This window comes from Nicotiana tomentosiformis, chromosome 4 (assembly GCF_000390325.3).
Source record: "Nicotiana tomentosiformis chromosome 4, ASM39032v3, whole genome shotgun sequence".
Lineage (NCBI taxonomy): Eukaryota > Viridiplantae > Streptophyta > Magnoliopsida > Solanales > Solanaceae > Nicotiana > Nicotiana tomentosiformis.
The window spans coordinates 2,754,739-2,772,098 of NC_090815.1; the positions used below are offsets into that span (position 1 = coordinate 2,754,739).

General features: G+C 35.9%; 1 pseudogene; it reads left to right on the forward strand.

The window, feature by feature from the left end:
• The first annotated feature begins 2,119 nt into the window (after nucleotides 1-2,119).
• Nucleotides 2,120-3,349, forward strand: LOC104109031 (protein MIZU-KUSSEI 1-like; annotated as a pseudogene).
• The last annotated feature ends 14,011 nt before the right edge of the window (nucleotides 3,350-17,360 follow it).

Below are 17,360 nucleotides of genomic sequence, written 5' to 3' on the forward strand. Positions count from 1 at the left end.
ATGCACTCTTTGATTTTATACCTTATGGACGCTTCAAGGTGTGGAATAAGGACAAGAGAAATTAAGTCAATATCCAAGTTGTAGTGATTCCCATTGAATGTGTTCATTTCACATCTGTGAGTGGGAATATATTTACCCACTTTCCACAGACATGTGTTCTTCTTGCTGGCACGCAGCATCTAATGACAACCCGTAAACCATCTACAACAAACAACCTTGTATACATCTGGACTTGACTCCCATACCGTCATCTCACGATACTCTTTTACGCTGTACATTTTCGTCGCCCTGCTTAGGCGCACTTTATTAGGAAAAAGCATGCCCTTTGCCAGCACCGTTGGTCTAGAATCATCTCACATTGTTGTTCGAATTTCATCAAAATCCCTTGTGAGAGCATCCACATCTGGCATACTTGGCAAGTTATCAAGGTAGGGAATCTTCCTTGAATGAAACGGCACTTGGGACTCGTACACTCTTGGTCTAACGGGGGTGGAGCATACTCCCTCGTCAAATCAGGTCCTTCATTCTCTTCCTCCTCGTCACCATCCTCACGAGGGAAGGGTGTGTCGTCTCCAGAATCATCGGCATTGTTGTCATAATCACTATTTTCTTCCTCACTCTGTGCATCTGCCAGATCCCGATTTAATATGTCGTCTTCGGGCAATTGAGTGAGGACATGTAGTTCAACTTGCTCGTTTTCACTGCACAAACAACAAAATAATAAGCTACTGAAATTAATAGATACTTTCCATATAGCTGTTTCACTTCACTTACAAGTCGTAACGTATTGACATTCCTTGATGGACATTATCATGTTGGTGATGACTCCTAGATGGACCACCATGATCCAACACACCAGAACTACGCATATTCCAACTGGGTGTGGGTTCATAACTTGTAAAAGTCATATCTGGCTGGTACCCCCTGTGGAATATATGAGTGTTAATACAAATTCAATACAACAAAAATATACATTGTAACACTAAGAAAAATTAAAATTTACCACTCGTCTTGTAGATTATGTAAAGTAGGAGAGAAATTATTTCCTCGCTCCTCATTCGCCCGTAGTGATAAGTTTAAATCAGGGCAAACTCTTTCATCCGGAACCTGTCCGGCAAAAACTGCTCCAGAATAACCAACCGATGACTGAGGGTTATCCCTACTATGCGCAACCTCATTATTGCGAACGTCTTCGACCTTGACGTACATTTCTAACATTTTTATCACAAAAAATTCCCGGTATTCATCCGGAGTCCTAAAATAATCCCTCAAAGTTTCATCATCGTCGATGTTAAACTCAGCGTAACAAGCAACCCCTTGTGGAGTGACGGAATACGGATATCTTCCGGTTACTTTAAGGTTCACCGAACGTTTCCTCATACTTATTTTATTACATAAAAACGATACCAATCTATCGTACTCCATTGTAAGTGGCAACTTAACATGACACTGTGGAGATAAACTATAGCTCACAGAGTTATTCGCCACCACAACCTCACCCTCCCAATATAATGAAACCTTTACTTTTCGCTATTCAGTCTTTATGAAAAAATGCTTGAGAATTTAACAAGAAGAAAACTTTGAACGAGAGTTAGGAATATTTTTGAATGAATTTTTGTAAAATCCTAACGCCTTTAAATAAGGCAATGCCTAACTCGGTGGACTGAATTGTTTTAGGTATAGCGCTCTTTTAAAGAGTGTTATACCCATTTGAATTATTGTTATGTCAGTTAAACGTAGGAGACTTATTGGTGGGCCCACAAAATAGGTATAGCGCGGTTATATACCGCGCTATGTATATAGCGCGGTTTAAAAGAGCGTTCTATATATATATATATATATATATATATATATATATATATATATATATATATATATATATATATATATCGCTTCTTTTAAAGAGCGCTATACTTTAACGGCCAAAACTCTGTTAAAGCATAGCGCTCTTTAAAAGAGAGCTATATATAAAAATATTACTCTTTTTTTTAAACACACATTTTCGTCACACTTGTCCAAAAGAACCATAAATGGGTTCTGGGCAACTTTTTTTTTTTTTTTTTTTTTTGTACTAAAACCTTGGCTTTTGATTATTAGCTAAACTAGATGCCCACAAAAATCTCTTTTTTAGTAGCCAAAATACCTCAAAAAAACATTTCTTGGTTTCTTGAGACTTGATATTATTTTGGAGTCGTAGTAGAAAACAAGCTTTCTACTATATTCTTGGTTCTTCGTTATTGCATCAAATTTCCCTTTTCAATACCTACAAACCTATAGAAAATTTCAATTTTGTCCATTTTTGTGGTTAATACAATGAGACAACAACAACCTTTTGGTGCTCTTTCAAGAACAAGTAGCTGCAAAAATTCCAAGAAAATAATTCCTTCCACTTATCCAAGATCAACTTCTATAAACCATGATCCAAATGAGAGTTTTTCAGATAAATCTCTTGTTCCAAAAAATGGAAGTTCCACGTCATCAACAAATATTAATCCAATAACCAAATCAAGAATTGGAGTTTCAGCTCTAATTAAGTCACTAATCAGTATTATCTCATTTCCCACTATACATCCTGCATGCAAGTGGCTTAATCTCCCGACCCAATTTTCTATTACGTCATCTCTTGGCCGGAAAGTCACCGGAACCCTATTTGGTCATCGGTGAGGACACGTCAGCTTCTCCGTTCAAGACCATCCGAAATCAGAACCGGTGCTTTTAATCGAGCTCGCAATTTCCACTTCTTGTTTAGTGAAGGAGATGTCATCTGGGCTCGTAAGGATAGCGTTAGAATGCGAGAAAATGGTGGCGCCTCCGCAGAGGGCGGCGCGTGGAACTTTTTCAGGAACCCGTGTGGACTATGTACTGTAATGGGAGGAAGTGTGGACACGCGCTTTCACGCGCGTGTACGGATTCGGATTGGCACGTGCTTGGCAACGTGCAGAGCGTGCCCGTTGGTGCCGGAGTGATTCCGGTGGTGGACGACGGCCGGCAAATTAGTGCGGCGGAAAGTGAGTTGTTGTATATGAGAGCGCCCGTTTGGATTGGCTTGTTTTTTAAGTGACTTTTAAGCCAAAAGCCATAAGTTAAGAATTTTAGTTTTTGGTTTTTGACTTATTTTTGTCATTTTAGCTTAAAAACAAGTGCTTAAAATCACTTTTTTAACTTTATCCAAATACTACAAATGACTTAAAAGCTAGTTTGGCTAAAAAACACACTTAAAATAAGTCAATCCAAATGGGCTCTAAATTTGAACGAGTTGTGGGGAGTCGTGACTAGGAAGCTTTTTATATGATGAATCCCGATGGTAATGGAGGTCGTGAACTTAGTATTTTTCTACTTAGGATATAAAGGGGCAGCCCAGTGGACTAAACTCCTGCTATGCGTAGGGTCCGGGGAAGTGCCGGACCACAAGAGTCTATTGTACGCAGCCTTACCCTGCATTTCTGCAAGAGGCTATTTTCACGACTTGAACCCGTGACCAGAGTCCTGGTCATATGACAGTAACTTTACCAGTTACGCCAAGACTCCACTTCTTTTCTACTTAGGATATGAAAGAAAAAAATAGAAGAAATTAAAAGGAAAAAAAAAGATATGGAAATTAAAGAACATAAAAAGGAAAAATTATAATATGTGATGTTTTTGAGTACTTCATTTTGATTATAGTGTGTTTAATTAGGTATATGAAATGTTGTATGTTGTGTAACTTATGTATATTGCATGGCCATATATGCATGCTTTTTTATTTATTTATTCCTTTTAGTTTTTATGTATGTTGAATATAGATTTTCACTATCATGGCATCTAACTTACATGCATTTTGATTAATTCATAGAATATTTACTACTACCTCTGTTCCAGTTTATGTGAACCTATTTCATTTTTGATCCGTTCCAAAAAGAATGACCTATTTTTAAATTTGGAAATAATTTTGTTTAAACTTATAATTCTACCCTTAATGAGAAACTTTTATAACCACACAAATACTCTGGGCCCATTTTTGAATTGTTTAGGACCACAAATTTCGAAAGTCTTCATTTTTTCTTAAACTTCGTGCCCAATCAAATAGGTTCACATAAATTGGAACGTAGGGAGTATCTCTTTTTTGAGATATCCAATAAGTTTAACCTCCAAAGTTTAGGCAGATAAAAAGATCTGTTAATATTTTTGTGACTTTATTGAAGTTAAAAGATGAGTATTGCAGCTCGATGCACAAGACATTACGTATTTACGTAAGGTCATGGGTTCAAACTTGTAATGACCCGGCCGGTCGTTTTGAGTATTATAACTCCATTCCCCTATTTACTGCTCAAGTTATACTTTACAGTTATTTTATGAATTACCGGCTTAGTTAGTTAGGGTCCGAAAGGATTTCGGAGTGAAATGAGACACTTAGTCTCATAATTAAAAACGTAAATTAAAAAAATTGACCGGATGTTGACTAATGTGTAAACGACCTCGGATTTGAATTCTGATGATTCCAATACCTCCGTATGGTAATTTTGGACTTAGGAGTGTATCCGAAAAATTATTTGAAAGTCCGTGGTGGAATTTGGCTTGAAATGGCAAAAGTTGAATTTTTGGGAAGTTTGACTGGGGAGTTGATATTTTGATATCGGGGTCGGAATCTGATTATGGAAATTTGAATAGGTCCGTTATGTCATTTATGACTTGTGTGTAAAATTTGAGGTGTATCGGATGTGATTTGATAGGTTCCGGCGTCGTTTGTAGAAATTGGAAGTTTCAAAGTTCATTAGGCTTGAATTGGGGTATGATTCGTAGTTTTAGCGTTGTTTGGGGTGATTTGAAGGCTCGACTAAGTTTGTATGATGCTTTAGGACTTGTTGTTATATTTGGTTGAGGTCCCGGGGGCCTCGGGTGAGTTTCAGATGGTTAACGGATCGAATTCGGACTTAGAAGAAAATCTGAAAGTTTCTGCCATCTGATGCAATTGCACCTGCGAAAATTCGATCACAGGTGCGAGCTCGCAGAAGCGAGACTTCCATCGCAGATGCGTCCAGGCGTAGCTGGGGCTTCGATCGCAAAAGCGGCAGGTAGCCGCAGAAGCGACCCCGCACCTGCGGGCGTTTGATCGCAGAAGCGCAAGGGCGCTTGGTGAGGCAGCTTCGCAGAAGTGGGCAGCTCCTCGCAGAAGCGTGTCCGCAGATGCGGACTATGTTCCGTAGAAGCGTGATTAGCCGCATAAGAGGGAACCGCAGAAGCGGCTTAGTGAGCCACAAGTGCGAAAGCACTGGGCAGTGTACAAAACAGAAGGGTCCGAGAAATTTTGTCATTTTAGGCATTTCCAAAGTGGGTGAGGCAATTTTTGAGCGAGAATTCACGGGAAATCTTGAGGTAAGTCACTTGTGATCATTTCTACTCCATAATATTGAATTAACATCGAATAATCCGACTAGATTACATATTTTGAGGTGTAAATCGGGGATTTGAACCTAGAGATTTGATAATAAAATATGAGGATTCGGAGGTCGAGTTGAGGTCGAATTTTGGTAAAATTGGTATGGTTAGACTCGTGGTTGAATGGGCTTTCGAATTTTGTAACTTTTGTCGGGTTCCGAGACATGGGCCCCACAGGCGATTTGAGTTAAATTTCGGATTTTGTTGAAAAATTAGTATTTTCTTATGGAATTAATTCCAATAATTTTTATTGACTGAATCGGATTATTTATGGCTAGATTCGAAGCGTTTGGAGGCCAATTCACGAGGCAAAGGCATAACAGAATAAAGAATTACACGGTTTGAGGTAAGTAACAGTTCTAAATTTGGTCCTGAGGATATGAAACCCTGGATTATGTGTTATGTGATTGGTTTTGAGGTGACGCACATGCTAGGTGACGGGCGTGTGAGCGTGCACCTTAGGAATTGTGACTTGTCAATTCCATGGAACTGTGTAGTTGAATAATTTGTTGATATCAGTACATTTTTTCACGTATCAGAGAAATTGATCTATAAATCATGTTTAAATCATATGTTTACACTGTTGGGACCCATAGAGGTCATGTACTTGTTGAATTATCTGCTAAATTACCGTTTTGCACTCAATCACAGTTTTATTTGCACATTGTTATCTCAGTCTCTCTTATTCATTATTGATGCATCATATCATTGTTGCTGGGCTGCTTATCATGATTTCTGAGAGCCCGAGAGACTGGAGAGGTTGATGACTGAGTGATGTCGAGGGCCTAATTGTGAGGATATTTATGGGATCGAGCTGCACGCCGCAGCATGTTTCATTGATTATGCCATGATTGGCTTGTTATAGCGCTTGGGTTAAAGGAGCCCCTCCGGTGTCTGTACACATACCCCAGTGAGCGCGGGTCTACTGAGTGCGAGTGCCGAGTGCTGAGTGATTGAAAGAAATGAGTGACTGAGAGGAAAGGGTGACCGTGACGTTGGAGTGAATAGGAGGACTGAGTGACTGTTACTCTGAGAGGATGCATTGATTCCATTATTGCTGTATTTTCAACTGTCATATATACATGGCAAAATGGCCTAAATAACACCTATACTTGTGCCACTTTGTCATGCTGGTCCCCAAACTTAACAATTTGTCAATTGAACACTTACACTCCTTCAAACCGTATATAATAAACGCTTATGACAGGAGGCTCTCAGTGCGTGTAATACAATCTCCTCCACGTTGGTTGCCACGTCAAAAAATAACAATGTGTAGATGCCATGTCACATGGTATATTAAAAATAATTAAAATCAAAAATAAAAATAAAAATAAAATTCAAACATAAAAATCATCTATTCCGATCGATGTTTTTCCCGTTTCATCTTATCCTTACCCCATTGTCTTCTTATTTTATGTTTCTACTATCATATGGGTTTTAGATTCGGAACTTTGGCAGGAATTTTCGCTGATATTGACTCTTATATAGCCGGCGATGTTCAATGAAGCTAACTTCGGAGACTTGTTGAGCTTTTTAGTCGTTGTTCGGTATCATTGCCGTTAGAGCAACACCACTAACCCCACCTCTCTACCGCCACTTTCAACAACCTCCGCCAAAGACTACCTCCGACCACCGGAAATTCTCGTCGGTGATTTCTTTCTCATCTCCAATTACCCGGTGCCTGCTCTCGCTTGTGTATGCCCCAATCTATAGTATTATATACAAAGAGAGAAACAAAATCGAGTTTTGATTACAATTACAGAGGGAACAAAAACTAGAAATTGGGGTTTGGGGAATTCGAGGAGGGAAATTTAAGGTGTGATTATCCAAATCTATGTTATATATATACATAGAGAAATAAAATCGAATTTTGATTGAATTTAGTAGTAACACAGAAGGGGATGAAAAGGGGGAAGAAAGGGAAAGAGTGAAAAAGTGCAAACAATGATTTGCATTTGAAGGCGGTAATTAAATCAAGAAAAACAACAATCTTTTATTTTTTGCTTGGGGAAGAAGAAGAAGCGTACATGGAAAACAAGAAAACAAAAAGGGGAGGGGTGGGGGAAGAATCTAATAGGAAAAAGAAAAATGGGGTGGGGTGTGAGGAATTTTGCTTTTTGCTTTTTGCTTTTTGCTTTTTTTACATATTTTATTTTATTTTATTTTTTATTCTTATTTTAATTATTTCTTATTCAAAATGTCATATTCACGCATGTTGTCCGCGTGAACTACACTCGTATTGTCCAACTCAACCATTTTGTTGCCACATATGTTTGGTCAATGGTCGGAGGGGTTTAAAATATAGATTTTATTCAAGTTAAAGTGTCTGGATGAAACTTTGTAGATTATAGGGACCGGGATGACAAACCGAAACAAGTACAAATATCTAAGAGGCTATTCTGCCTATATATATCACTGTTTTGGAAAATCCTGAAAGACATTATTTCTGTTTCAGTAAAATTTGAAATGAAATTGCAGTGGAGTTTAAAATGTTGAACTTGAAAGTATGCCTACCTTTTTATGTTGGAAAGTACTGTATTTGGACTTAGCTGTGAAGCTCGTCACTACTTTCAGTTATTTATTTATTATTGTTACTTGCTGAGTTGGTTGTACTCATACTACACCCTGCACTTCGTGTGCAGATCCAGGTGATCCCGGACACAGTAGTTATTGATTCTTTCACACAGTTGATTTTTCGGAGATTCAGAGGTAGCTGCCATGTTTTGCAACCCTTATTTCTCCTTCCCTATCCTCTTGTTTATTGTATTTGGTCTCAGATTATTATTAGATCGTGATTTCCAGACTTGTAATATATAGATGTTCATGTACTGAGCGACACCAGATTTTGGGAGTGTTTGTATCGGAATTTGCGAGATTTATTTTTTGGTATTGTATTTAAACATTATGTTTTTAAACTTAAAGGAAATCATGGTTATTGATGTTGTCGGCTGGCCTAGTATTGAGATAGGCGTCATCACGATAGGTTAGGATTTTGGGTCGTGACAAAACTATAGAAACAACTACTAATACTTACATTATCTATCGTCTAATTTGAGTAAATCATGTATAGTTGTATATGTTTATACATTAAACCAAGAAAGGATACCAAAGAGAGTGCTAGCTTATAGTTAGGTTCATGGTTGTGAAAAGAAATTACTTATTATTTTATTATTAATTAATGGAGAAATTTTTGTGTTCATCAAGATCAATAGATATTCCAGAAAGCACTTATTACATATATCAAGTCGGTGTTTATACCAAATTAATTTTTTTATTGCTAATATCAAGTGCGTGTAAGTGTTTTTATCCGATCTTGTATTTTCTTGATTTGTTTCTCTCCTAAAGTTATGTTATAATTACAAAGGGATGGTTTAGATGTGTAGAATAGAATTTGAATTAATCACTTTGAATGAATGGATTCTACTCAAAGTTATAATTAGACAAATCTCTATTCTTCTCTAACCTAATGTTATTAGTGAAGAAAACGCAGAAGATTTATCATTATATGTGGGGTTTATGCCTATTACAAGCCAAGAAAATGTATATATGTAATGATTGAGGCAACAACAAATGTTACTAGTCGATGCTAATTAGCCCTTTGAACCTATGAAATATAGAGTTAGGTAATATATATGGCCAACAACATCTTGACATATACATGTACTACCTTGATCTTTGTAAATATTGGTGGGCGAGGATGCTCGATCCATGTGTTGATAGAAAATAATAAGTACGAAAGGGAAAATGTTCGAGAAATACACAAACTGATCAGGACATTACTGTTATAAAAGAAATAATAATATACCCTGCACCTTGTCATTTTGCTTCAATTATGCAATGCGGATTAAGTGTCTAAAATAGATTTTTATCGGTTAAAAAGCTTGCAAAATGTAATTTAGTTAGTAAATGTAACATGATATTTCCACTAAAAGAAAAAGTGAGAGGTTAATCAGAAAAAGAGTTGATATGAAGTTCTCTTTTCTCGTTTGATAAGACCAATTTAAGGTAAATAAAGCCAAGTGTTATATTGTGGACTTTTTCTTGGTAAATTATCTATTGTTAAAGATTGCACTTTCCTCTTGGGTGGCAAATGGGCGGGTTGGGTTAAATTTGGGCGGGTTAAGATGGGTTAGGTCAATAAATGGGTCATTGCCCAACCCAACCCAAAGTTTACTTGGGCCAAGATGCGCTGGGTCAAGATGGGGCTAAACAATGGGTCATAGCCCAACCCGTCCAACTTGACCCATGTTTTAGAACCATGCTCACTTTGCATAAACAAAGCATTTTACCTTTTATACACCTATGTATAAAATATAAATAAATATTATTAGTATTTTGAGAATCAAAATATATTTTCTTAAATAACAAATTAGTATTTAAAATGTGTAAGTTGAAAAATATTTTGCGGGTGGGGTGGGGGTAGGGGTAAGGGTTGAGTGGGTGGGTGGTTAAGAATCAAAATATATTTTCTTAAATAACAAATTAGTATTTAAAATGTGTAAGTTGAAAAATATTCTGCGAGTGGGGTGGGTGGGTGGTGTAGAAAAAACGGAAAAAACGAAAATAGAAAATTGAAAATACAAAAAAAAGTAAAAAAAAAATTCGAGAAGGGTTTGGGTGGGTGAGTGGTACAGAAAATTAAAAATGCAAATTTTTAGATAAGTTGGGTTGAGATCCCTTTGTTTTGGGGTGAGCTTCATGGGTTATATTTGAGCTACTTCATGGGTCAAAATGAGCTACAATAAATAATGGGTTAACTTGGGCTCAGCCCATGAGCTAAAATGTTGTAACCCAACTCATTAATCTCTGGGCGGGTTGGATGAGTTTGGGCTCAAATTGTCACCCCTACTTTCCTCAAAGTAAGACCTAAAAGCCGTAAAAGACTGCTTTCATATAGTGATGGATTATCATCAACAATGAACAATAAACGTTATCCCCAACGGTTTTGGTGGAGTGATAAATATTCCTTTATCCTTAACCAGATGTCTCGCGTTTGAATCATGGGTATGAAATCGTCTTTGTTAGGGAGCGCTTTACCCCTCAATGTGGGACTCCCGGCATGATTCCGAATTTAGTCGGTCCCAGATGAGGAGGAGGAGCTAGTTTCACATTTATTTTAAAATAGTAATGTTCTGATTAATTTGTGTGTATCTCGGCTATTTCACCTTATATTTGATGCCTTCCACCAACTTGTTTTCATGCACTTTAACTATTTCATATGGTATCTGCTATATCACTTGTTGGCACTTGTTACCACTCGACCACCAATGAAGATATTAGATAATTACGCCCATTAAAGCTTAGACATATCATTAGAAGAAATCATATGAGATTTTGGGTTCTATGTATTGAAAATTGAACCCTCATTTTCCATGATTCTTACATTGAAAGTGTGATGACTCAAAATGTTATCTTTAAATTTAATAATTAATTCTGTGTTCTAAAATCTCGAAAAGCACTATTTATCATTCCTCGACTTGCGTGCGCAGTCCGTAAAATTTTTTGGAAAGTTTTTATGTGAAAAATGGATTAAAATATGAATTAGAGCTTTAAAACTCAACTGAATTGACTTTGGTCAACGTTTTGAGCAAACGGGCTCGAATCAATGTTTTGACAGTTTCGGTAGGTCCGTATCATGAATTGAAACTTGGGCGTATGCCCGAAAATAAATTCCGAGGTCCCTAGCCCGAGATATAGAATTTTGATAAAAAATTAAAAGTTTAGGTTCAAATAGTGACCGGATGTCGAATTGTGTGCAAACGACCCCCAGAATAGAATTTTGATGATTCCAACAGCTCCGGGGTGATTTTGGAGTTAGGAGCGTGATCAAAATTTTATTTGGAAGTCCGTAGTGGAATTAGGCTTGAAATGCCAAAAGTTAAATTTTTGGAAAGTTTGACCGAGGGGTTGACTTTTTGATATCGGGGTCGAAATCCGGTTCTGAAAATTTTTATAGCTCCGTTATGTCATTTATGACTTGCGTACAAAAGTTTAGGTCAATCAGACTTGATTTGATAGGTTCTGGTGATGTTTGTAGAAATTGAAAGTTTCAAAGTTCATTAGGCTTGAATCTATGTGTGATTCGTGTTTTTAGTGTTGTTGGATGTGATTTGAAGATTCGACTAAATTCGTATGGTGTTTTAAGACTTGTTGGTATGTTTGGTTGAAGTCTCGGGGGCCTCGGGTGTGTTTCGTATGCTCAACGGGTCATTTTTGGACTTAGAGAAGTAGCAGATTTTTCTGGTTTTTGTTGCAGAAGATTGTTCTTCGCGTTCGCAAAGAAGATCTCGCGTTCGCGAAGGTGTGGTCAGTGGAAGCATCGTGAACGCAAGGAGTAGGACGCGTTCGCAAAGAGTGTTTTCTGAGTGTGAGGTTTTGTTCTTCGCATTCGCGAAGGGGAGGACGCAAACGCGAAGGTATAGTCTATGTGTGCATCGCGAATGCTTGAGTGGCGTCGCGTTCGCGAAGGAGAGCGAAGAAGCTGGGAACCCCAGTCTTTTGTTCTACGCATTCGCGAGATAAGGGACGCGTTCGCGAAGGTCTGAGTTAGCAAAGCTTCGCGTTCGCGAAGAGGAAAGTTAGGAAGCACATTTTTGTGCTTCGCGAACGCGATACAAGGATCGCGTTCGCGAAGAAGAAACCACTGGACATAATATTTAAGTCCCATTTTCCATTTTTAAAGATTTGGAGCTCGGATTGTGGCGATTTTTGAGAGATTTTCAGAGAAAACGTTGGGGTAAGTGTTCTTAACTCAATCTTTGTTAGATTACCCAAATCTATCACTGTTTTTAACAATTAATTGGTGATTTAAGTTGGAAAAAATTCGAAAACCCTCTTGGATAGATTTGAGGATTTGAGGATCGAACTATTATGGGAATTTAGTCATTTTGGTATGATTAGACTCGTGGTTGAATGAGCATTCATATTTCGTAACTTTCGTCGGATTCCGAGACGTGGGCCCCACTGGCCATTTTTTAGTTAATTTCGAATTTTTATTGAAAAATATAGTATTTTCCTATAGAATTAATTCTATAATTTTTGTTGACTGTATCGAATTATTTATGACTAGATACGAGTCGACCGGAATCAAAAAATCGAGGAAAAAATATATTAGTTGGTTAAATTGGAGCAAGTCGAGGTAAGTGACATGTCTAACCTTGTGTGGGAGAAATTTCCCCTAGAATTGATATTAATGTGATTATTAAAATATGTTGAAAGTCGTATACACGAGGTGACGAGTGTGTACACGGGCTAAATGTGAAAGATTATATTTTTAAATTGTGTAGATCATTGTTGCGCATTTATTAAATTATTTTATCTTGTTATATTCTTCATCATTGATCTGAGATATATACTTTAAATTTGTTTGACCTTTTCTTGCTAATTGTTTAACCTGTTTAATTAAAATTTGGTTTCTTTTATACTGTGCATTATTTGAAGGTTGATTTTCTTTAAATTAAATATTATTAATATGAAGTATTTGACATTTTTAGATTTGATATTGAAGCAACGTATTAAAGATTTTGAAATATTATTTTCCTGAATTATATATTCCTGAATATTTTCGTAAGATTTTTGGTACTCATTGTGATGGAGCTGTGAGCTCTTTATTGTGTAAAAATACTATTGTTGGATTATTTTGGCATGAGCCGTGAGCTCTTTATTATTGAAAAATATTTTTGTTGATTTATTTTTGGAAAATTGAAATATCGGGCACTTGAGGTGCAAATTGTGATATATTGTGATATTGATATGCATGCGGTGGTATAATGTCTGGGTATTGAAACGCATGCGGTGAGATAAGGGTGGCTTGATACGCATGGCTAGTAAGGGTGACTACTAGAAGTCATGCGGTGTGATAAAGGTGGCTAAAATGCTGGATGCTATTTCGAAAAAAAATATTTTCTTTAAATAAATTGTGAAGGCTCCCGCGGTGATATAAGAAAATGAGATATTGTGAATTTATTTATGATTTGGGACTACGAGGCGGTACTTCGGTAGTGCCCTTGTTGATATTGATTTATAGCCATAGTTGCCTTTGACTAATTGTTGTGATTTTCATAAAGTTGAAAGGAATTCTGTTTTGATTCCACGAGATATTATTTGCAATTATTTGGTGTCATTAAATGTAACATACTATTTGATTCATTTCCACAGTTATTTTATCTTATTAAATTACTTAAATATTTTTTTATGTCATTATCTATTCTCCAGTAGGGTCTAAGCTGACCTCGTCACTACTCTACTGAGGTTAGGCTTGGCACTTACTGGGTACCGCTGTGGTGTACTCATACTACGCTTCTACACATCTTTTTGTGTAGATCCAGGTACATCTTACCAGTCTAGACGTCAGTGAGATACTTGCGCACGGAGACTTCGAGGTATATCTGCCAGCGTCCGTAGACTCCGGAGTCCCCTTCTATCATTTTATGTTGCTTCCTTATTTTTCTTTAGACCTTGATACATAGAAACATTGAGAATAAATTTTTAGAAGCTTGTGACTTATTTCTACCGGGTTTTGGGAGTTGTAATTATTTGAATTGTAGTTTATTTATTTCAGATATTTATGATTATTCCGCTTTGATAGGCGTACCTAGTCTTAGAGACTAGGTGCCATCACGACCTCCTACGGAGGAAATTTGGGATCGTGACAGAAAGAAGAAAAAAAAACGTGATACGAATTCAGATATTAAAACAAGAATCACATTGATTTTACTCAAACCTATGATTTGAGAATTTATTAGCCAGACACAACAAATTTAAATTCGTGCCGCGTAACGTTCATAAAAGAGAAAAACGCTTCCGATCACTTATCAGTGTGAACTTTGAATAGTAACATAATTCTCATATTACAAACCCATCTCCATCAAAAATTTCTATCATATTCAATTTCAGTGAGAGTTATAATTATTTATTGGAGTCAAATATCTTTATTTTGTTTTTATATGATTATTTATATGGCTAAGCATCCAATAGAAGAGTGAGAAGTTTTTTGTGTAAGTACATTCCTTATGCAATTCAAATAAATTGATTTATGTCCATAACTAATTAGTGAATAAATAGATAAAAAACCAAGAATAGTGTTTGAACTGTGGGTGTATAATAGGTTGCTGTAAATTCCACCGTCACACCAGTCAGATTTGTTTCTCTAATACCTCTGTAATTTTCAAAATCTTTTTTTTTATTCATTGAATATGTGACCTAAGTTCTTTCTTCAATTTATTTATGTCAAACTTTTTATGAACATCATATCGGAAAATGGCTCATAAACTCATCTGGCTCATGACCTGACGTTAGAAATATTTTTGACGAATCAATTTTTGATGAATTCGGTTGGAAATTTGCGTTTGTTTTAGTAACTTTAAGGGTTCGTTTGGTTGGGAAATAACTTATCCCAAAATTTATTATCCTTGGATTAGTTATTCCAGGATTGTTATACTGCGATTTTATCACAACTAAATGTGGGATAAACTCAACTCAAATTAAATCCTGAAATTAATTATTAATTATCCCTCGTACATCAAACGATCACTCAACCCTCATTCTTACGATTCTGAAAGGATTTTTGTAGGAAATATATGATGTTAGTTGGAATATTCTCGAGACAATAATCCATTGAATTTAGTCAAAGTAATCAAAAAGAGATGTCGTGTTATAAAAAGAAACGCTATTTTTTAGACTAAGTGGATTAGACCCTATAAAATAGGCAAAATACATAAAGACCCTATTAAACTTGTTCAAAAAATAGATTTGAACACTTAAACTAAACGGGTGTTCTTTTACCCCCCTATTCTTGTTCATATAAAATTAATGCCTCCATGTTAGACTTAAACCCAATCATAAGTTGAGCAGTGTAGTACACTCGCTCCACATCCTCTTCCACGTCAGAAAATCATTAAAAAATTAACAAAATAAATTTTCTTAGCCTAATCTACTTTCTCTCTCACCCCACTCTACCTGTTTCTTCCTACTCTTCAAAATAATCCACCATTTCCACTCTTATTCATACCCAATTTGAAGTTGACTTTTTGTTTTGAGTCTAGCTATGTTTCTTGACCAAAACAAAACATCATTCCTTCAATGGTGGCTGGTTGATCTTCAATTCTTCATCAAAATAAACTCTTATCATCAAGCATTAGAGGGACTTGAATAGGTTGATTCATACTTCAGTGGTATTAATGGTGAATATAAGAGGAAGAAATGTGCTTTCAAAAGTGAAAAATAGTGAAAGAAAAATTGGAATAGGTTTGTAAGGTGGTCGAGGAAGTGGGTGTTCTGGAGATGGCCATGGCAGCGGTGAAAGTAGTTGTGTGTTGCTGGATTTTGTTGGGTGCAATTTATGGAGTCTGTATCTGAAATTTGGGGCAATTTGGTGAAGGATTTGGGTGGTTTCGAGTTGGATTAAAGCTTTAATAGTCTATTGCATTATCTGGGAAGAAGAAAGGGACGAGGGGTGAGCAAGAAGGAGAAAGAATCTTTTTTATTTTTTTATTTTCTGTTATGTACGCAATTTTAATTTATTTTCTTTTTATTTTTTTGCCACATCAGCTGTTAAGGAGGAAAATAATTCACTTCATATATGTTTAAGGGGGTAAAAGAACACCCGTTTAGTTTAAGTGTTCAAACCTATTTTTTGGACAAGTTTAATGAGATCTTTATGTATTTTGCCTATAAAATACTTAGTAAAGTGCTTTCATAGACTACAATTTTTGGTATGTTTTACCTTATTTAGTGTGCATACTTAATATAATTTCAAATTAGTTGGATATGTTTATTTCGATAAAGAAAATCAAACTTACTTTAATTTCCAATTGATATTCTTTTTCCTTTTAATGATAAGATGCAATTGATTTGATTTTCTATTTTCATTTTGATATATAGGGTGCTTCCAAAGTCATTCACCGTGTGTATATATATATATATATATATATATATATATATATATATATATATAAATAAATAAACATGGATTAAGTGTAGATTCTTGCAGTAGGTAAAATAGAGGATTTGTACAATTACATGAATTGTTTTTACTTTGATGAATAATTAATGGTCATATGTCTTCTTCAAACAATAACAGTGGAATTAGAACGAGATAATAAATAATATAAATTTTCTGGATCAAATTTATTTAGTTAACGTAATTGATGAAAATCAATTATTATCCGTCTTAATACTTCTTTTTAAATCCGTAAATTATAAAATCGATTTCATCAATATTTATCAGCCACTTTGATCAGCCAAGTCAAAGGGAATTGCTGTCACAAAACTCAATCTATTTATTTTGCTAGTGATAGATAAAAATCAATTATTATCAGTTTTAACGTTTAGTTCTATCCAAACCCGTGACTTACTTATAATATTAATTTCGTTAATATTTTATCAGCTACTTTTGATCAGTAAAGTCAAAAGGAGATTGATGCCACAAAATTCAATCTATGCAACAACAACGACGACGACGACGATGACTTGATGAAATTCTACTAGTGGAGTCTGGAAAGGGTAGTGAAACTCAATCTACGCAAACTTTACACCCCTACTCCGAGGGGTAGAGAAAACTCAGTCTATGCAAAAAAAATATTTTGTCACTATGATGATCCAAAATGTCATCTTTAAATTTAATAAGTAATTATATGTTCTAAGACCTCAAAAGTACCATTTATTATTTCTCGACTTGCGTGCGTAGTCCGTACAATTTTTCGAAAAGTTTTTATGTGAAAAATAGATTAAAATGAGAAATAGAGCTTTAAAACTCAACTAAGTTGACTTTGGTCAATATTTTGAGCAAACGGACCCGGATCAATATTTTAAAAATTCTGATAAGTCCGTATCGTGATTTGGGACTTGGGCATATGCCCGGAAACGAATTCCGAGGTCCCTAGCCCGAGTTATGGAATTTTGATGAAAAATTAAAAGCTTGAAAGCTTAATGATTTTTAAGAAATT